The sequence below is a fragment of the Mirounga angustirostris genome, unplaced genomic scaffold, assembly GCF_029215605.1.
Source record: "Mirounga angustirostris isolate CCGP_5_RB_7025 unplaced genomic scaffold, mMirAng1.0.hap1 SCAF_6, whole genome shotgun sequence".
Lineage (NCBI taxonomy): Eukaryota > Metazoa > Chordata > Mammalia > Carnivora > Phocidae > Mirounga > Mirounga angustirostris.
The window spans coordinates 33,627,663-33,648,124 of record NW_026991714.1 but is presented as its reverse complement, the minus strand read 5'-3'; the positions used below and the strand labels follow the sequence as shown (position 1 = coordinate 33,648,124).

The following is a 20,462-nucleotide window of genomic DNA, read 5'->3' as shown; positions in this document are numbered from 1 at the left end:
TCTTTAAATAAAACGTGACGGATAGCGGCAGAATATGAAACAGTTAAAAGCAGAGGTATAAATTTTCAAAAAAATAAACAAGGGGAAGAAAACCTTAGGCCGGTCAGACTTCCCTACAGATTATTCCCCGAGCCTGCACAGTTCTGCTTCCGTGCTTTGTTACACATCGTTCCTGCCTCTCTGGTTGCCTTTGTTCCTTCCATTTTTACTGGAAGTTTTGGATTTTTCCAATTCCCCCTCAGCTTCTGCCTCCCTCGTGGAACCTCTTTGCCTCTGGTGAATCCTGTTCTCTCCAGGTTCCTGTTGCATTTATTAACTGTTTTAATTATTAGGCTCCCCTGTATTGCTTAGGGCTGGTTTGAAGGAATTTATGCGTATAAGATATTTGTAAATATACATGACGTTTACATATACTGCGTATGCAAATAGCATATATTTGCATGCACACTTACATATTTGCAGGGATATGTGTGTGTGTACACACACATACCCTTTAAAGGAAGGCCATGTCTTTGTGTCCCCCAGCCCCTGATATATAATAGGCCCCCAATAAAATTTTAATTGTGGGGATCATCTTCTGTGTCCTCCCAAGCATCTTGCCCCTGTCAGGTACGCAGTAAATACCAGTGTCAAATGATTGCGTGATATGGTGTGTTGTGCCTGGGAAGGCCTGCACGGGAATCTTGGTTCTGCTGTAGATGAGCTGTAACCTTGGGAAATAGACTTAATTTTTCTTATCGATAAAATGATAGCGCATGTTCTTCCGCACGTATTTACTGAGCGCCTGCTGTATTCCAGGCACTGTTCTAGGCCCTGGGGATTCAGCAGTTTACGAAGCAGACAGGTCCCTGTCCTCGGGGCGCTTATGTTACAGCCAGTCTCAGGAGGAGCCCCCAGAGCTGCTCGGAGGAGAGGGGCAGGGGAGAGTGCCTTCTGCCCCTCAGAGATGGAAACGTTATGTGGGCGGGGCTGCCGCAGGCTGGAGGCTGCCGGGTGCCTGTGGGGGGCACAGGGACTCCCCGGGTGGGATTTCTACGTGAGCGTGAGCGAGGAGAAGAGGATGAGAAAAGGCCACCTGGATTGGTCTAAAGGGGCAACGAGTCTGTCTCCCCACTGCCAGCCGTATTGCTGTGTCTGACCCTGAGGTCGCACACCCCTTCTGCACAGACACAGCCCCAGTGGGCCGGAGGCACCGCACCAGATGGAGATGGAGATGCCCCAGGCTGAGGGCCCCCGGCTCCACAGCCCCGTCCCCGTCTGTGCCTCAGTGTTGTGCTGGCCTCCCGGCTGCTGCCCTCCTGGGCGGTGGTGAAGGCTTACCTGCAGGGGCCGCCGGGCTGGATGGGGCACGGAAGTCCCCTGGCCACGCAGAGGGTCACAGCCACGCAGGAACAGGAAGAAGAGGACGCCGTTCCTCACACCCCGGAGATCCCTCCCCACAGCTTGTGCCAGAGGTGGGGTGCTGGAGTTGTGGAGCCCCCAACAGATATGGGGTTAAGTTTGCCCGCTGAGCGGCCTGGGGTGAGTGCAGATGCTAAGAGGAGCTGCTGTGGGTTTGGGTCTCTGATCACCTCTCCCTGTGGACAGTGCTTGTTGCCGGTGTACATGTCCCCTTCTGCTTTCTGCTTTCTTCCCAGAACAGGGGAGGGCAGCCTTGGGTGATGTTTCACCTGCCCCTTGCAGGCCTCTCTTTTCCAGGTGGGAAGCACCCACTCCCAGGGTGTCTCTTTGGGAAGTAGGGCGGGGGGGGGGGTGCTGGGCAGCGGCCATCCCGGTATTTGGCTCCGTCCATGACTGTGGTCACCACCGACTGCCCAGCCAGGCCTCAGAGCTGACGCCAGCCTCTCTGCCAGGGATGCCGACGTCTGTGGCAGTTTGTCCCTCACTTAGGGTGACTTGGAGTAAGTTTTACTTGCTCTGCTTCAGTTCCCTCATCTCTAAAATGGGACTGGTCATAACTGCACTTACCTCATAGGGTTAGTGAAGGGATTAAAGGAGACTATAACGTGCTTAAAATAGTGTCTGGCTCATGGTAAGTGCTCTGTGTCTGGTAATCCTAGATTACCCGCCACGTTTGTGCTGTGTTGGTGGGTTGGTTTGGCCCTAGGACCACGAGCTCTCCCTGGGCAGTATGTCCTAGGTATTCCTGTAGTCTCGGTGCCTAGCCCCCCGCCCCTTCCATGGCGGGCGTTCGGCGGACGTTTGTTGAGAGAGCAGGGACCTCGGGTTTGGGCCGAGGGGTTGGGTAGGCAGATCCGAGAGCGCAGATGGGAGGGACGTGGAAACTCCTGCCGGAGGGGTGGATGGAGAGCAGATGGTAGGGGGCCTTGAACAGTAGGAGAACGCCTCGGCGAGGCATGGGGGCACCACGGAAGATGTCAGAACAGGAGGAGGACATGATGGTCCAGGATTTCAGGGAGGATACCGGGAGAGGAATCTGGAGTCCGGACAGTAGAAGAGAGAGCCTGGTGCTAGCAGGGCCACAGGCTAGGAGGCGTTGGGGACACAGCTGGGAGTCACGAGCTGTGTGGGCAGGCGGCGTGCTCTCTGCTCCCCCTCCCTCCCTCCTCGGCGCCCCGAGGAACCAGGCCAGCCCGTTGTGACCTTCCCCTGTCCAGCCCTGACTGTTCCCAGCCAGGGTACTTGACTGCACGCGTCCCACTCACTGACACACCTTCCGCAGGTTGCCAGGTTACCACAGCCCTGTGCTGCTGTGAGTCCCTGCCCCGCAGCTCGGTGCCGCTTCACCCTCCCCCCCACCCTGCACTTCCCAGCCTCTCTCTGTCTGTGTGTTTATTATTTTAATCTTAAAGTGAGAAACAGCGAGGTTGCTGGAAGTAGGCCACGAGCTTCTATTTGCTCTTCTCACCAAGGACAGGCATGTTCCCAAGCCCTGGGAGCAGAGCCCCAGAGCCCGGGGGGAGGGAGGTGTGAGGCAGGATGTAGAGAAGAAGGCATGGGTGTGCTCAGGCTGGCCCAGCCCGGCGGCCGGCGCCATCTTGTTTGTGGCTCGCGCCGCCATGGCCACTGAGGGCCAAGGCCACAAGGCAGTCTTGCAAGGAAGCCACACTCCAGTTAAGGGCTCTAAGCCGGATGGAGGCCTTGCTACTATGCCTCATCTGGGGGTCAGGAGGGGTCAGGGCTGTGGGAGAGGGAGGTAGCCTCTGCCTGCAGTCCTGTAGGCCCCTGAAGGCCAGGTCTTAGAGGTCAGCGGGCCAGATTCCAGCTTGGGTCTGAGCAGGTTACGAATCAGCAGGAGGAGGGGTGCATTCCGTGGTGTAACTTGGCTTCGTCATCTTGGCTGAGGAGCAAAGTTTACTCACAAAGAGTTGTTTTTTGTTTTTTTTTAACTTGTTACTTGGTTCTATGTGTGAGGGAAAGGAGACAGGGGAGCCAAAAGTTGGGGAGGGAGGTCAATGTTGGGAATGGCTTGCTGTGACACATTTATCTATTCCTTGCACAAGGTGATATGTAATAACTCTCTGAGTATTGGCTGATGGTACAAAGTGGTCGGTCAGTAGCATCTGGGCATTTTAGGATCCAAAAATGAGAGGTACGTGTTGGTATTTCAGATATTTAGAAGGAGGCCCCACAGAAGTTGTACTGTATCCCCATTCTTACGTTCATTTGTCCATTCAGCCAGTGGACGATTTCTGGAAATGGATGTGCCATCATGGTGGCACTAAGGGCCACGAGACGCAGTCCAGGTCCAAGAGAAGCTTCCTTGCAGTTGGGCTGTTTTATAACTGCTCCCAAATCATGTTAGCTCTGGAGGCTATTTTAGGGACTCTTTTGGTTATGAACCATATCTTATATTTAATTTTGATTCTTTTTCTCCTCCTGTCCTGGATTCAGTAACAGCATCAACAAACACTGTGCGCCTGGCGTTGTCTTAAGCATTGCAAGTATTTAGAGAAATCAGAGATAACTTGGTAAGAGCTCATCAATTAACTAGACCCGGCACAGCCTCCCAAGGACGTTGGGCCTTCCCCATGTAGTCACCACTTTTCGTGTCTTGGAGGACCCTGAGCTTCTGTCTGGAGTGTATCAGTATCCGCGAAATATCTAGAGCTGGGCCACAAGGTGGAAGGCTTTGCCCCCTCTTCTCCTTGGTTGGTGATGTTTGTAATAACAGCAAGAATTTTAGCCCAGCCCAGGCTGGCCCCTGAAGGTGGCAAGGCTCCAGCTTTCCACCTACCTCCTGGGGGCTGTAGATGTCACCCCTTTGCTCCTTTCTTTTCATCTGCCACCAGATCAGGTGAGGACAGTGTTCTACTCTTTCCTTAGCCAAAGTCCAGTTTAATAGCTATGGGGAACTGTTCATCTCTGGTCTTTGATTCTCTGGATGCAGATGGGTTTGACAGTGGTCTTCCCACCTGTGGGTTGAGGACAGCTGATTTCTGTGTCCTGTATTCTTAGCCTTCCATGAGGCCACAGGGAGAACCATGGAATGGATGCCAGGGTTCAGAGTTGGGGTTCACTCTTTTAAGCCTAGCACGTTCTCAGGACCGTCCAGCCAGAGGGTGAGGTGATCGCTCGTGTTTGTGAAAGCACAAGTCGGATGTCCCTTTGGTATTTGCTTGGGAACCCTTTCTAGAAACTGGAGTGAGATGAGTAAACTCATGTTTGACAAGTCTGGTTCAAAGGAAGGGGAGAGCAGCAGAGGACCAGGGCATGCAGGGAAGGGCCTTGGACGAATGAGCCCGTTTCCAGTGTGTTTGTCAGGGACTCCGGGGTGGTCGTGTTGACAGGGAGGCCTACTCTAGCCCCATCAGCCAGTCGACGAGTATTGATTGAGTGCCACTGGGAGTTGAGCTTTGAGAAGAGTAAAAGAATTCCAAAGCTTGCCTGGGCCCCGTCTTTGAAATGTTCATACTCTATCAAGGTGGAGGCACCAGCTGAGCACACGTGTTGACACGTGACAGCACGTTACTAGGCTCTTACTCACAACATGGCGTATACATGTTGTTGGTGTCTAGACAAGGGAGAACATCACGGTGGCAGATGTGTGGCCTGCCTGGAAAAGAATGTCTCACAGAGACCATGGGCCTCAGATTCTGGGCCAGCACCAGCAGGGTCCGGGTGCCTTCTCCTTGCAGGAGCTTGGGCAGAAGAAAGGATCCATCCAGGGAGCACTCAGGAAAGGGGGGGCAGGTAAGCTCAGGATCAGAGAACAGGGTTGGATTCCTAGCTAAGGGAAATGGAGCAGATGAGCAGCCATAATGTGTGTGAAAGCATCTGGCTTAGTGTTTTGCATATAGAAATAATTCAGCAACGGTTTCCTCATCTATCCCTAAGATCACAGAGAAGAGAGTCCCAAAGAAGACACCAAGCGAGGTTTTCAGAGGGGTGTGTGGAGTTATAAGTGGGCGGGCGTGGAGGAGCCGGGCAGCTCCAGTGGACTGAGCCAGAGAGAGAGTGTATGGAGTCCTGGGGAAGGAAGCAGGCTCTGCCGGAGGTCGGCCTGCTGTCCCTTGGCCTGTGAGGGCTGCTTCTGGAGCACTGTCCAGTTGTTGACCCCGATTAGGAGGGAAAATGTCAGACTAGAGCAAGTGGAGAGGAGGGGCTGCTAGCCTGTGAAATCTGGCCGTATTGATCCCGGAGAGGGAAAGAATTCGGTGGAGCGGGTTTGCTGGGCATGGCTTTGTGTATTTAAAGGACTGTCACATGATGTGGGTGTCAGGCTTACTCTGTGGCACTCCAGAAGGCAGCTCTGGGGCCAGTGGGGAACAGTGGCAGAGAGGCCGATGTTGATGGGTGGAACTTAAAATACTTTCCCAGCATTTGAGCTGTAAAGGACGTGAGGGAGGGAAGATGGGTGACCCTGTGAGATGGGTGGGAGCTCTTTCTGTGGGGCCGACAGGGTTTCCAGGTAAGCCGAGGGGCCACCACGCATGGACGCTGATAATAAAAACGAGGGCTACCACTCCACGGACCCTTGTGTACCATGCAGTCCTACTGAGCGCTTTACTGGTAGGGACTCACTCGCTCCTCACAGGAACACCGGGAAGGGGTATGAATAGCTTGTTGGCCCTACTTTACAGGGGAGAAAGTTTAGGCAGAGAGATAGTCACCCAGCCAGGGTCCCCCACCTTGGCCTTGAACCCAAGGCCAGGCTTGTTATTGGTGAAAGGTGAGGCCAGATGACCTCGAGGGCACCTTACATCACCAGGAATCTAAAGGCTTTATCTGGAGGGTCATGCCAGACCATTTGCGTGGGGCTGGGGGACTCTGTTGGGTCTGGGACAGGAATGGTGGTTACTGCTCTCAGGCGACTTCAGGAGGCGTGCATTTGCCTGACTGCAAGGTCAATGCCGGGGCGGGGGGGTGGGGGGCGTGTCGTGGGGGCTCTGTGAGGGGCGTTCTGTTGGCTGTTAGGCTCCTGTCTGGTGTCCCCCACAGCCCTCTAGTGACACCGGGTTCTCAGAAGCACTAGTGGCACCCTTTTTATGTCACCCTATGCAGAAGCTTCTCGATGGTGCCGTCAGCACACCTAACCTGCTGGTCCGCCCCCACCGCCCAGCCTTGCCTCCCCAGAAAGGCGTGGGGTGATGCTTAACATGCTGTGGCCTGGAGGGGCGGCAAGATGTGAGCCTCTTCATCTGGGGGGGGGCCCAGGGTGGGATTGAGGAGCCAGTTGTCCTCCTGATGCCCTGCTTTTGCAGATTACCAGCGTCTGGTGATCTGGGAAGTCGCCTGCTGGCCAAGGTAGAGTTCCACAAAATGTGCCTAGCGCTGTGCCTGACGCACACACAGGAGGCCCCAAGGAACTTTCTGTGATAAATAGATGGTCCCTTCTTGTTGTACGACAAGCCTGCTTTTTCAGTACTCACCCAGCCCCTGAAGGTTTTGAAGTTGGTCAGGGGGAGAGTGTCGACGAGGTGGGGTGCTCCACTCACCCCAAATTACATGGCATTGGGGGAAACCTCCTAATGTGATCTTCTGTTTTTTAAGGCAGAGCTGTTATTGCTGCTCTGCTTTGGGGGAAAGAACATTGACCTCAGAGGCCTGCCCCAGATCCTAACCTGAGAGTAACTGCTGCCCACTGGTCCCAGAGGGCTTCCGAAAGCAGAACCCTCTCGAAGAACGTTGCTCCAGCACTCTCCCTCCATCAATAAGACAATCACAGGACTGTCTCTCAGCCCCAAAGATTCTGGTCAGCAAACCTTCCCTGCTCATGAGTTCTCTATAGGCAGAGGTTGTATTCATTCACACCATCAAAGATTTTTGGAACCTGACTTTTGGTGAGGTTTTATATTATGAAAACAAAATTCTGAAATTGAAAGTCGTGTTATGAAAATGCATCCCAAAGATCGCCCCCAAATATGACATTAACGATTATGTCGTAGACTGCCCCCGGCCCCCCTCCCACCCACCTCAGCCCTGGAGGCCTTGTCCCTGCTCCAGCTCCTGGCAAGGTTGGCACTTTGCGGAAAGCCCAGACTTGCATGCTGGCATGCATGATGGCCCCGGTGTCTTTCCTCTTCCTTTTTGGGCTGCGGGTATGGGCACGGGCATGCCTCTGTGTGGGGGAGAATGCAGTATGGAAATTACAGCTCAAGTCAGAGTTGTTTGGGGAACCCCCTGTCCTACTGGGGTCTGTGACTCGTGCTATCTAGATCTGACTCAGCTAAGCAAAGCGATAGTTTGTTCTGGAGCAGGACAGAAACTTCATTTTTGAGTGACATGGCACTAAGCTTGTGTGTTCACACAAAGGTCAGTACAGCTCCATGACTCATCAGCTGTCCAGGATCTGCATGCCCTAGAGACATCTCTTCCTGCCGGGAGCTTCCCTCCTGGATCAAGACAAAGAACCCCAAGAGCAGCAGGAACATCTGAGGGTCTCAGCCTGTGCCGGAGGGCACCTGGGCAAGACCTCTTAGACCACCCGCACCCGGGCACGCCTGGCCTGGCCTGGGTTACAGGCCGCACGTCCCATCCGTACAGGGATGGGGTAGGGCTCCCTTCAGCCCAACTCACGTGGCCCAGCCACACTCCATTTCTCTGGAAATTATTTTCATCCGTTGACAGGGCCAGGATTTCAAGAGCAGCCAGCCAAGAGGCGCATTGGGTTACTCCCTGAGTCCCAAGCAGACTTTGTCCCCTGCATTTCAGGCGGCACTGGAAGCCCCTGGTCCAGGGGTTTCCAGGGCCTTTGGTTAGCAGAGTGACTGGTTCAGTCATCCTCGGTGCATCGTCAGAATAATAGGTGCCGGTCCCGTCGTCAGCCTAGGTTTTGCGTGAAGCTGAGCCGTGAGCCCTCTGGCCGCAGCTTAGATTTCATGTTCGGTGGCCTAGGACAAGATAAGACATTTTAGCCTCTTTCACTTTACCAGGAGGTGATGGGAGCCAGCTTGGGCAGGACATTTTGGAGCCTGGACTTTTGGCCCAAGAGGCAGACTGAGTCAGTCTGCCCAGGAGAAAGCGTCTACTTACGAACAGGGCATCTTGGTCCCAGTATCTGCCATCCCAGGCCTGACCATCCCCCCCAGCAAACAAACGCACCCTGTCACTCTGTTTTCCTTGGGCATATTCCATGAGGGAGTCTCTTTTGGTGCTGGGGCTCACTTCCATTTGTGATGTGAATTCAGGACCTGCCTTGGCCTTCACTCGTCTTCCCTCACCCCGTAGCCGTGGGAGTCCCGTGCTCTCAGGGCTGGCATTGGCCAGGCCACTTACGGTCTGCTGCTGCCTGGCTCCAGCTCCCCGTCTGTGGCGACATTCTGGGTCTGCATCTGCATCTCACCTCTGCCAGGACCTACCCTTCAGCACAGGCTGTCCCCAGCCCTTGTCTCGGATTTGCACTTGGCACGTGGTACCGCATTGTGTCCTTGGGGTGTTTGTTGTCACTGCTGGGCCGTGTTTTACTTTCACTCAGCCACCTGGGTAGAAGTGCCCTAGTCCCTTGGGTTGGGGATATGAGGGGAACGACTCCTCAGTGGCTCCGGGGCAGCGTTGGGGGGGATGCTAGGAGACTGACAAGATGCAGTCTTCAGGCTGACCGCATCATGGTCATCATTATTGATTGAAGCTATTGGCAGCACTGTTCCTCCTGGAATCTTCCCCCATCAGACTTCTAATTTATGAGCACCATGTCTGACACCCACCCCCAGCCCAGCATCTACTCAGACTTTGTCTAATCATATAATATTTGCAGATCCTGTGTTTTTGTTTCTTCTTAAAATATCCCAAGATTAAAAATTATCTTACCAAGAATTTAACCGGTATAGCACTTTGGCTTTTACTTGGCATCTCTCTCTAACCGTTTTTCTTCAAGCCCTTCCTCTGCCTCGGACCCACCACCTGAACACACTTGATCTTATCTGCTACTTTGTCTTATCACCGTGAAGCTAGGCTGGCTGTGCCTGGTTACTGTTTGGATGGAAGACCGGGAATGCCAAGGTGTTAGTAGGCCTTTCCTTCCAGTGCCCGATATGGTACCATGCCCCAAATCATCATTGACTGGCATCGTGCTTATTATCATCGTGGTAGCTGGCAGCAGTTGAGCATTTATTTTGGTGTTTTTTTACTGAATTTTAAAAATCGTTACTGAAGTCTAACTGACGTACAATGTTATGTTAGTTTCAGGTGGGCAGCACATTGATTCAGCAGTTCTCTACATCACTCGGTGCTCACCACCTTCAGTATAGTCACCGTCTGTCACCATGTTATTACAATATTATTGGCTGTCTTCCCTCTGCTGTACTTTTTGTCTCCATGACTTACTTATTTTACACCTGGAAATTTGTTCCTCTTCATCCCCTTTATCTATTTCACTTATCCTCCCACTCACCTCCCCTGTAGCAGCCACCAGGTTTTCCTCCACATTCAAGAGTCTGTTTTTTCATTTCTTTGTTCGTTTATTTTGTTTTTTAGATTCCGAATCATACGGAATTTGTCTTTCTCTGACTTATTTCACTTAGTACCCTCTGGGTCCATCCGTGTTGTCACAAATGGCAAGAGCTCACTCTCTTTTATGGCTGAGTAATATTCCATTGTGTGTATATATGTATACCACATCTCCTTAACCATTCATCTGTGGGTAGACACTTTACATTTACTATTGTAAATAATGCTCCAGTAATAAACATAGGGGTGCATGTATCTTTTCAAATTAGTGTTTCCATTTTCTTTGGGTAAGTACCCAGTGCAATTACTGGATCATGTGGTATTTCTACTTTTAATTTTTTGAGGAACCTCCATACTGTTTTCCACAGTGGTTGCCCCAATTTACATTCCCACCAGAAGTGAATAAGGGTTCCCTTTCTTCTACCTCCTGGCCAACACTTGTTAATTCTTGTCTTTTTGACATTAGCCATTCTGACTGGTGTGAGATAGTATCTCATTGTGGTTTTGATTTGCATTTCCTTGATGGTTAGTGATAGTGAGCATCGTTTCATGTGTCTCTTGGCTATCTGTAAGTCTTTGGAAAAATGCCTATTCATGTGCTCTGCCCATATTTTAATTGGATTGTTTGGGGGTTTTTTGGTGTTGAGTTGTGTAAGTTCTTTATATATTTTATATATTAATTCCTTGCTGGATATATCAATATCTTCTCTCATTCAATAGGTTGCCTTTTTATATCTTCTCCCATTCAATAGGTTGCCTTTTTTTTTTTTGGTGGTGGTTTCCTTTGCTGTGCAGAAGCTTTTCATTTTAGTGTAATCCCAGTAGTTTATTTTTGCTTGTTTCCCTGGCTTGCGGAGACATATCCCTAAACGTGTTGCTGAGGCTAAGAGATGACTGCCTATGTTTTCTTTTAGGAGTTTTATGATTTCAAGTCTAACATTTAGGTGTTCAATCCATTTTGAGTTTATTTTTGTGTATGGGGTGAATAATAGTCCAATTTCATTCTTTTGCATGTAGCTGTCCAGTTTTCCAGGCACCATTTATTGATGAAAAGATTGACTTTTCCCCGTTGTATCTTTTTGCCTCCTTTGTCATAGATGAATTGATCATATTTGCATGGGTTTGTTGCTAGGCTCTCGTCCTGTTGCATTGATCTGTGTATCTGTTTTGTGCCAGTACCATACTATAGTTTTGATTACTATAGCTTTGGGTAGCATAACTTGAAATCTGGGATTATGGTATCTCCAGCTTTGTTCTTCTCAAGATTGCTTTGGCTATTCTAGCTCCTTTGTGGTTCCATAGAAATTTCAGGATTATTTGTTCTAGTTCTGTGAAAAATGTTCCGGTATTTTTCTAAGGATTGCACTGAATCTGTAGATTGCTTTGGGTAGTATGGACATTCTAACGGTATTGGTTCTTCCAGTCCATGAGCATGGAATATCTTTCTATTTGTTTGTGTCATCTTCAGTTTCTTTCATCAGTGTCCTACAGTTTTAAGAGTGCAGGTCGTCTTTAACCTCCTTGGTTAAATTTATTCCTAGGTACTTTGTTCTGTGTGGTGCAATTATAAATTTGATTGTTTTCTTGATTTCTCTTTCTGCTACTTCATTATTAGTGTACAGAAATGCAACAGATTTCTGTGCAATAATTTTGTATTCTGTAACATTACTGAAATTCATTTATCAGTTCCGATAGTTTTTTTGGTGGAATCTTCAGGGTTTTCTAGACGGGTATTTACTTGTCGGGCATTGTGCAGAATGCTTCTGTATCTCATTATAGCCTTACCAAGAAAGCCCCTAGGAAGTATGGATGAAGCTGAAACTAGAAACTTAGAGGGGAGAAGTAAGTTGTTCAAGTCTATGTAACAAGTAAAGAGGCTATACTAGAATTTAGATTCAAACCTGTCTCATTTTTTCGTCTGAGTTTTTAACCACTCTATGTGCTATCTTTGTTTAGTAGTATGTACTCACTTAATGTTTGTTGAGTGGCAAGATTGCTCCAACAGTTTGGTCTCCATCGTATCATTAACCATGATGAAGGCAGCACCCAGCGTCTTTTTGAATACTTACAGTGGTAGGCCCTGTACTAAGTGATGTACGTCAGTTAATCTATTTAATCTGCACAGCCCAATGAGGAAGATTTTCCCCATTTTTCAGATTAAGAAATTGAGGCACAAGAAGGCTGAGTTAATTTGCCCAAAGTCACATAGCTAAGTAGTAGATAGGCGGGATTTGGATGCAAGTTATCTCTTGCACAGTATGAATCTGTTCTCTTGATCACTGTTACTGTCTACAAAAAACAAGACTCTTTTTTTTTTCAAAGATTTTATTTATTTATTTGACAGAGAGTTACACAGCGTGAGAGGGAACACAAGTAGGGGGAGTGGGAGAGGGAGAAGCAGGCTTCCCGCTGAGCAAGGAGCCCGATGCGGGGCTCAATCCCAGGACCCTGGGGTCATGACCTGAGCTGAAGGCAGACGCTTAATGACTGAACCCAGGTGCCCCCAAAAAACAAGACTCATTTTTACCACTGTCCCTTGCTTCTTCTTTGTCTTCCTTTCTTTGTCTATTCCTGATCCTTCTTTTACTTCTGAGAGGTCCAGACTGGGGCGCTCCTCTCAGACTATGCCTGTCCACACTGAACTCACTTTGCAAGATTGGTTCCTTGATTTATATTTTCTTCAACTTCACTTGTTGGCAAATCCTCATGTTAAAATCACCTGATTAAGTTTAGTGCTCCATAATACAAGAATAGACCTACTTGTCTGTCTTATTTCTGACCAAAGGACTGGAACAGGGAGCCCAGAAACAGATCCGTACGTATCTGGACACCTGACCGATGACAGAAGAGGCTCTGCTGAGCAGTAGGACATGACAGTCATTTTAATAAACAGTGCTGGGACCGTTGGATATCCACAAGGAAAGAAATGAATCTCGACCCCACCTCACTTCATACACAAGAATAAACTCCAGAGAGATCATCCCTCTACATGTGTGGGTTAAGACAAAGTAAAACTCCCATCTACAAGATAACTCAGAATATCTTCATAACCTTGAGGTAGCCATACATTTTTTAGGAAGACACAAAAAGCACTAGCTAAAAAGGGAAAGATTGATAAGCTGGATTACATGAAAATGAGAAACTTCTGATCATCAAAAGACATCACTGAAAGAGAAAAGACAAGCCCAGTGGAGAAGACACAGGCAGGACCTATAACTGGCAACTGGATTTGTACCCAGGATATGTAAAGACTCCAAGAAATCAACAAGAAAAAGAACCCCTGCCCTCAAAATGGGCAAAAGAACGTCCCATACATATAGGGTTGTGAGCCATGTCGTTTGCTCTTCTGGTTCCAGGTTTCAGCCCGTTTGTCCCAGATCATTGGCACAACCTGGTGGCTGGCCTTGGGAACTCTTGAGTCCCGTGGCTCTTGGTGACATTTCCCTTGTGTGGGGACTGCAGGCCCTTCCTTTCGCATGTCCTGACGCACTCAGCTGTTCGTTCTGCCACGAGTGCCTCCTTTCTCATGAAGACGTAATGCATAAGTCTCTTCCTCTTTTCCTTTGGGTTGTTAACTTTTGATCAGATATTTTAAGAATATTTCTCTCCGGAAAAAAAAAAAAAAAAGAATATTTCTCTCCGGCTTCTTCCTCCCCGCCACCCCTCCACCTCTTTTTTCATTTCCCTTTTTTTGTACCTCCTTGTTTTGCCCTAAAAACTTGTGGTGATAAAAGTTATCCTGAAGTATCTACGTGTTTGGGGGATGAGGCTTGTTCTGTGGGCTCCAGAGGCAGAGCAAAGACGAAGGCTAGTAGTTAGTTACCAGAGAGAGATTTCATCTCCGTTATATTCCGTTGTCGGAGTCCTCCAAAGCTGGGATGGGAGTTATTGAACCAAGGTGAGGCTGGACAATGCCTTGGTCATGGTGTTGTTTTTTGAGGGCTCTGTGCCTGGGTGAGCAGCTGGATTGTCCCTTCTAATTTTCCCAGCAAAGCCCTGACAGACTCTTCGATGACGTGCAGAGTAGCAACTCCTAACTGAGAGAGAGGGCCAGGATATTGGAATGACTCTCTTGTCTTTCTGGTGGATCAGGGTAAGGCACAAATACAAGTGCTTTAGGGGCACCTGGGGGGTTTAGTCTGTTCAGTGTCTGACTCTTGATTTCGGCTCAGGTCATGATCTCAGGGTTATCTCGCTTAAGAGTCTCTCCATCTCCTTCTGCCCCCCCCCCCAAATACCAGCTCTTTAATGGTATCATGTATATTTAAAAACAGTTCTAAAGCACCCTTCCATTCATAGCCCTCCACATAGGGCTCGTCGACAACCACTGACCCGAAGGCTGAGGTCCCTCTCAACTTTTCTCTCCGCTGTCCTTCTCCTCCAGTCGCGGCACCTGTGAGGTGAAGTTCTCTGCAGTTACGTTCTTCATTCCTTTATCTTATTTAAATCCACGCTCTGGCTGAGCTTGCTCTGATCTTTTTCGTAGCAAACGTATCGCATTTTGGATACATTAACACAAAGAAAACAAATTGGAAGCTCTGCAGGTATGTTTTGACTTTTAAAAATTTTTGATGGTGTTTAAAACTTGGAAGTTTAATGAAAGTCTGGATTTCTGCCTTCGCCCGAAAAACCGGACAATGTGGGCTCCTGGTGGCCTCCATGGGCAGATGGCCTCAAGCAGGCAGGGCTGGGGTGGGCTGCCCATGAGGAGTGGTGTGCTCCTTCCACTTGGCGCACTCCCTCCCCAACCCGCTTCGCGCCTTTATTACCCGCCTAGACCCCAAAGGCATTGGGGTTTGTGACTTCCTGAAGTGGGTCAAGTGGGCTAGCCTGGGAACCCAACCAGTGTGTTTAATGTTATTTCAGTGGGAAAATGAATCCCAGCTTTTGAAGAGCAGATTTTCGGGGCACCTGGGTGGCTCAGTTGGTCAAGCGTCTGACTTCGGCTCGGGTCATGATCTCAGGGTCCTAGGATCGAGCCCCATGTCTGGCTCTCTGCTCGGCGTGGAGTCTGCTTCTCCCTCCTGCTTGTGATCTCTCTTGCTGTTTCTTGCTATCTCTCTCTCTCTCAAATAAGCACATAAAATCTTTAAAAAAATAAATAAATAAAGAGCAGATTTTTGAAATATCAAAAATACCGGTTTGGGAATGTTGATAGGGGCCCTCAACTAGTATGTGTGGGTCTTAGGGTGATGGCCTGTGTCTTCTTCTATGCTGTATGTTGGCTTAGCACCTAGAAGGTACCTGATAAGTGATTTACCTCATTGGGCCACTGGGTGCCTGTTGTCTGCTGCCTCCCAGGTGGTAAACTGAAACACTTTCACTGTGGTCCACCTGTCAATTAATCTAGAACACCTACTCTAGCCCCAGACGCTTGCATGGAGTTTGAGGTCAGCCCCCCGCAGAGTTACCCTGTCCTGAGAAAAACAGTTTCTTTCCTGGTGAAAGATCCAGTCCCCATAGAGTAGGCCCGAATGAGGAGAGGAGAGGACAGAGGCCTGCACTAAAGCATGCTTTCCTGGCGGATGCCCACCGACCAGGAGTTTGTGGCGGTGACCGAGTGATTGCATTCCACACCCTGGACAAGGACTGGGTAAAAGTTCAGCTCCTTCCCTGTAAAGAAAATAATTCTTCATCTCTGGCATTTCGTAGTTTTGACCCAGATCAGTCAGAGGCCACAGAGAGCTCATGTGGTCTGTAGAGTGTGTGTGGCTTCCTGGGCCTGTCTCTGGGAGAAGCCGAAGGGAGCCGGGGACCTGCTGGGCTCGAGGTGAAGCCCTGCCTTTTCAAGTTTGCCGTGGCCCAGCCTCCCCAGGCCTCATGGGGTGGACGGAAGGAGCCAGCACCTTCTCCTCGCTCAGAAGTTATCTTTACCCCTGAAATCAAACACTGCATGCAGCGCCCTGTAAAACTTCCTTGTAGACTCGAGCTTGCTTGCTAAGTAAACATCCTCCCGTGTTTTTAGAACTGAATTCATTTCTGCTTCCTGGTCATCCCATTCGGGTGTTTCTGTTGTGGGCACAGCGCAGAACCAGGTTAATAGAAGGAAGACCTAGAGCGGGGACAGAGGTGCCTAGAATGACTGTTTGAATCCTAGGAAAATTGTGGAAAGAATAACACGGGAAGAGAAAGCAAAGACTTAGAAGAAAAGCGAAATGAAACAAAGCCTCCCCAAACATAGTGCTGTCCTAACGCTGTTCAAGTCAGACTGGGGCCCGGCTGAGTCCCTGAAATGGGGCCCTTTCTCTGCACGGACTCAAGCTCCGTTGTGCCGTGGTTGGAGACCATGGCCGGCCTCTGTCGGTAAATTCCGTGGCTGCATATGGCCCTCCTCTGACCCTCACTTGTTCCTTGCTCTCTCTCTCTCTCTCTCTCATGACTTATTTGCCTCTCTTCTCTCACTTCCACCCACCCATGACCTCTCCATCGCCATGGCAGTGAGCAGCCACGTCATTCACCAAGTTCATGGGGTGATGGGCCAACTCCTCGAGCCCTACTTCCCTCTGGTTCTCCCTCCTGAAGCAGGAGGCTCCCTGGCAGAGCTCAGAGCCCTTTGTTTATTTGATCCTGGGCTCTTGGATAAATCAGGAATGTCCTGACATGAACTTAGGCATGTTTTTCTTCCATGGAAAAGGGAACTACGGCAAACGGTATTTAAGTAGACAGAGGACCATTCCGAGGGACTTACTTTAGTGCGATCAAGGCCTCATTCCTTTGGTCATCAGACCAGTAGGTGACTTCTTTATTGGCATGCGCTTCCCTGGAGCCCAGAAGGTGTGAATTTGAAGCATTTTCCCCCTGCTGGGAGCCTGGCACGGACGCTCTGGGCTTCTTTTAAACCCGTGGAGTGCCACGGTCGTCTTCCAAGTGGTCTTCTTTCTGCGGGGTGGAACCTTGGCCCTGAGTAGTTGCCCGAAGAAGGCGGCTTGGGAAGCAGGGTGCAGGAGAAGGTGGCCGCCTGGTCTCTCGTTCTCAAGTCCTCTTCCCGGAAGTTGCAAGGTTCTTGATGTGATATACCTTATGAGTCAGCTACCCCAGGACCTGAGTGTATCGCGTCTAGTTTCACGTGCCGCTGGTCGTCATAAACCTTTGCTGGTCTGCATTGTTTGGACACAGTGGCGTGGGGACCCGAGACTCCCCGGGTCTTTCTGGGTATGCAGGGTCTAGCGAGTTGGCTTCTAAGCTGTTCTGGAAATATTTTGGGGTCTGGGGGCAGGAAAACGTTGGGAGCTATGTCGTTAGCTGCAGCGGGGACCTGTCAGTATCCAAAAACAACCCCAGCCGGGCTTCAGAGGGCCCGTGGGAAAGCCCCGTCCCCATGAGAGTTTCCAGGTGTGGGCAGGCCTGGCGCCACCATCGGGGGGCCGTGGTGGGGAGCTGGCCGATGCTCGTTTCGCAGGGCTGCCCACCGCGGGGAAGAAGAACCCAGCCGTTGGCCACTCCAGGTCCAGGCTTGGCTGCTGCTCTGTTTTGCTGCTTTTCATGTTGTCAGAGGATCTTCTTGGGAACAAATGACTCAGCAACCTGAATCTCTGGGACTGAGTGGCCTAAGTGCCTTTTGAGAAGTGATCGGACGTTTCCACCGAGGCCCTAAAATCCTGAGCCCGGAACGAATCCAGATCCAGGCTGGTTTTATTCTGGATTCTTCAGGCTGCCGTTCAATTAGATTTCTCCAGCTCCCGCCCCGGTAAAAGGACAGCATTCGCGGGGTAAGCAGGCAATGTTCTAATCACACTTTTGGTCCTTAGGAAATTCCAGGGAGAAAAAGATCCTGGTGTGTGGCCAAAAAAAGCAGAAAACAACACAAGTCAGCCATGGCCATCATTCTGGACGTGTCCGCGGCAGAAAGAGTTAATAGTAAGACTGTGTCAGGGTGAGGGCCATCTTACTCTCCTGTCTGGGAGAAGCTCATACGGTTCAAGAAAAGATGAGGCAACCTTTAGTGTGGGACAACCCTGTCTGGGTTCCGGGCGCTGTCACTCAAAGAGTTAAGCTAGTTTGGTGGCTGGGAAGCCCTCGGGGAAGGCGTGAGCCTGCAGGGACCAGGCCCTCTCTGCCCCAGAGCAGTGAGGTATATGGGGTAAGAAAATGGGCTGAAAAGTGTGGCCAGGGAAGTGGAGTGGAGGCCCAACTTTTTTTTTTTTTTTTGCCTTGTTTGACCAGCCTTGGCACGGCCCTCCGGCTCTCCAGGGGAAAAGCTGCAGTTCTGCTCTTGCAACACAAGGAGCAGACTGGAGAATTTAGATCTGCGTCACAGAGCTCAGAGAGAGAGAGGAGAGAGAGAGAGAGAGAGCGCTCCGTCGATAGGTCTGCTAGCAACAGCCGTGCTGCAGCAGAGAGAGAGAGAGAAATCAAGAAACAAGTCATAGCAACACCGGGCACCAGGTTCTGCCAGCTCACTTGCCAAGCGTTCAGAAATCTGTCAGGGGCTGGCGGCCTCTGGGTAGCCCGGGCTAAGGAGATGACACGCAAGGTGGCACGGGCGGTTCCCGCGGGGGGGAGGTGGGTGGTGGTGGGGGGCAGGGGTGGGAGCCAGAGGTTGCGGGGCGATGGTGGAAGGTTTAACGGGACCGATTTCTGGAACATTCGGGACTGCGGCACCCTGCGGCCAGACCGAGATTTGGGTCTGCGCAAGCGACGATGGGTGGTCCGATGGGCTTCAGGACTTGATGGCGTAACCCCCTTCTTCCCCCACGTACGTATTTGTTGGGATCGGGGGCGATGTCTCTGCGTATGTGGGTGCTCTGTCTTTCTCACCTTCTTTCTCGCTTTTTGCTATTTTTTCTCTGAGAGAGGGTTTTTTGTTTTTGTTTTTTTTTTCCACTTTAATTTCTTTTCTCTTAGTGTCAGCTGCTCAAGCCTGACCGGGGTAGAGGAGAGAGGAGCAAGCTGTCCCTGGCGTCCCACCTGACCTCCCAGCCTTTGCCCCCATTTCCTTCTATTGGACAGACAGACAGACTGGTTTTCCAGGTTGTTTGGGTGTCAGCGTCTGTCTGTCCGTCCATGCGATTCTTAGGTGGAAGGAAGGTAGGGAGTGGGGAGGAGAGGTGCTGGGAGGAAAGTGAAAGGCACAGTTTTCCAGGGGTTGCCTGATTGAAATGTTCGGCCCCAGGCACCTGGGGTTGGTGGGGAGCAGGTGGGCAGGATGGGGCGTGGGTTGGGAGAAGTGGGGTAAAGCTGCTAGGTTTGTCACTGCGTAGTTGGGAAAAGTGGGGAATGGTGACGCAGTCACTGTTGCATCTTGTTAGGAGCTCCATGGGGACAGGTAGTGAGGCTCCCGGCATCTGTAGGGCCAGCTGAGAGGGGTTAAGGATGAGCTGAGGAGGGAAGCGAGCATTTAGAGATTAAATGTCATCCTTTTGGCGTTGGAAAGTTGTTTACCTTGCGCTCTCTGTGTCTCCATGTTGGCACCCTTCCAGTTCACATGTGATGGCCTTCCTTGTACTGCTGCATCATTAACTAAGTGACTGAGCTGGCCTTCCATTGGCCAGGGGAGGGCTCTCACTCCAGACCTTTCTTCTGATTGGTGGGTGGGCCAATGGCAGGTGAAAACCTTTTTTTGATTGGCTGAGGGCAGGGTATCAAATCTGAATTTGCATTTCACTTGCTTAAAGGGGAGGGGGGGAGAAGCCCAGCGGCTTTCTAAAATCTGTTGAGGGGTGTGCGTATGCCCCTGTGTCCGTGCCTGCTTTTGACTGACCAGTTGAAGCCTCTTCCTATGCCTTTTTTATTTCATGCACTCTAAGGAAGAGGAGCTCAGTGTTCCCCAAACTTTCTTTTGAAGGAGGAAGGGCTGGAGAGATGGGTGCGCAGAGAGTCGACCAAACTGGAAGGAAATATCTGTCCTTTAGTTTGGTGTCGGAAAAGGGAGTTTTCAGTCTGCCACACCTCAGTGTTGCGGCAAAATAATTCTTGGCTCCCCTGGAAACGCACGGGCAAGGTAGGACGGAGGTGCTGCGGCTGACAACCACCACCACCATGGGCTTCCTGCTGCCTCTGGGCTACTCCCCGGGGGCCAGAGATTTGCATTGACGGGGCTGTCCAGAGCTGAGCCCAGTGTAGGAAGGACCTGCCTTCTGGAAGCTGCTGCTCCTTGGTGCTGGGAAAGGTGAGGACGGGAACTGACCCCAGGAGGTTGCTCGGAAACTGCGTATTTGGTGGGATTTCCAGGAAAGCCACTGGGCCACGAGAGGTGTGGAGGTCCCAGGTTAGAAAGGTTTGTCGTTCTGGGGAGTGAGGAGAGTGAGAGCAAAACTAGGGCAGCAGGCTGTTCGCCTGTGGCTGGGGGAGGGAGACTTGGAAAAATCAGGGTCCTGGCTCCCCATCGGGTCCTTGTGGCAGGTCTCGTGTTTGTGGGGAGGGGGTTTCTGAGCCCTGCGCCTTGCGCAGTGGCCCCCACCCGTGACTGCGCATCCGGGAACGCAATGCGCCCTGGGTCGCCGGCCTAGGACAGCACCGCCCTTCTTATTACATAACGGAGGCACGTCTGTGCCTTCTCGGCCCTTCTTTGCAACCCTGCCTCCTGGCTCCCCAGGGCCCACGGAGCTGGGGAGGGTCTGGTTGGGAGCAGTGGAAGACTTGGCTCCCTCGGAGGGTTAGCTCCTGTCCGGTCA

General features: G+C 50.8%; 2 long non-coding RNA genes across 8 annotated transcripts in view; one reads left to right on the top strand and one right to left on the bottom strand.

The window, feature by feature from the left end:
* Positions 1–8,172: 8,172 nt before the first annotated feature.
* Positions 8,173–20,462, bottom strand: part of LOC135364714 (uncharacterized) — a 14,700-nt gene continuing 2,410 nt past the window's right edge. The window contains exons 3-4 of the long non-coding RNA XR_010412264.1: positions 16,538–17,620; positions 8,173–8,294 (exon numbers count right to left, since the gene is read on the bottom strand). This is a non-coding gene — a long non-coding RNA (uncharacterized LOC135364714). The remainder of the gene's footprint in view (positions 8,295–16,537; positions 17,621–20,462) is intronic.
* LOC123846073 (uncharacterized) overlaps positions 17,421–20,462 on the top strand; it is a 22,690-nt gene continuing 19,648 nt past the window's right edge. For 3 of the 7 annotated variants that reach the window (XR_010412253.1, XR_010412257.1, XR_010412252.1), the window contains exon 1: positions 18,368–19,957. This is a non-coding gene — a long non-coding RNA (uncharacterized LOC123846073). Of the gene's footprint in view, positions 17,559–18,012; positions 18,323–18,367; positions 19,958–20,462 lie in introns of those variants that run through there. The other 4 variants (XR_010412256.1, XR_010412254.1, XR_010412258.1 and 1 more) reach the window with 2 other exon arrangements.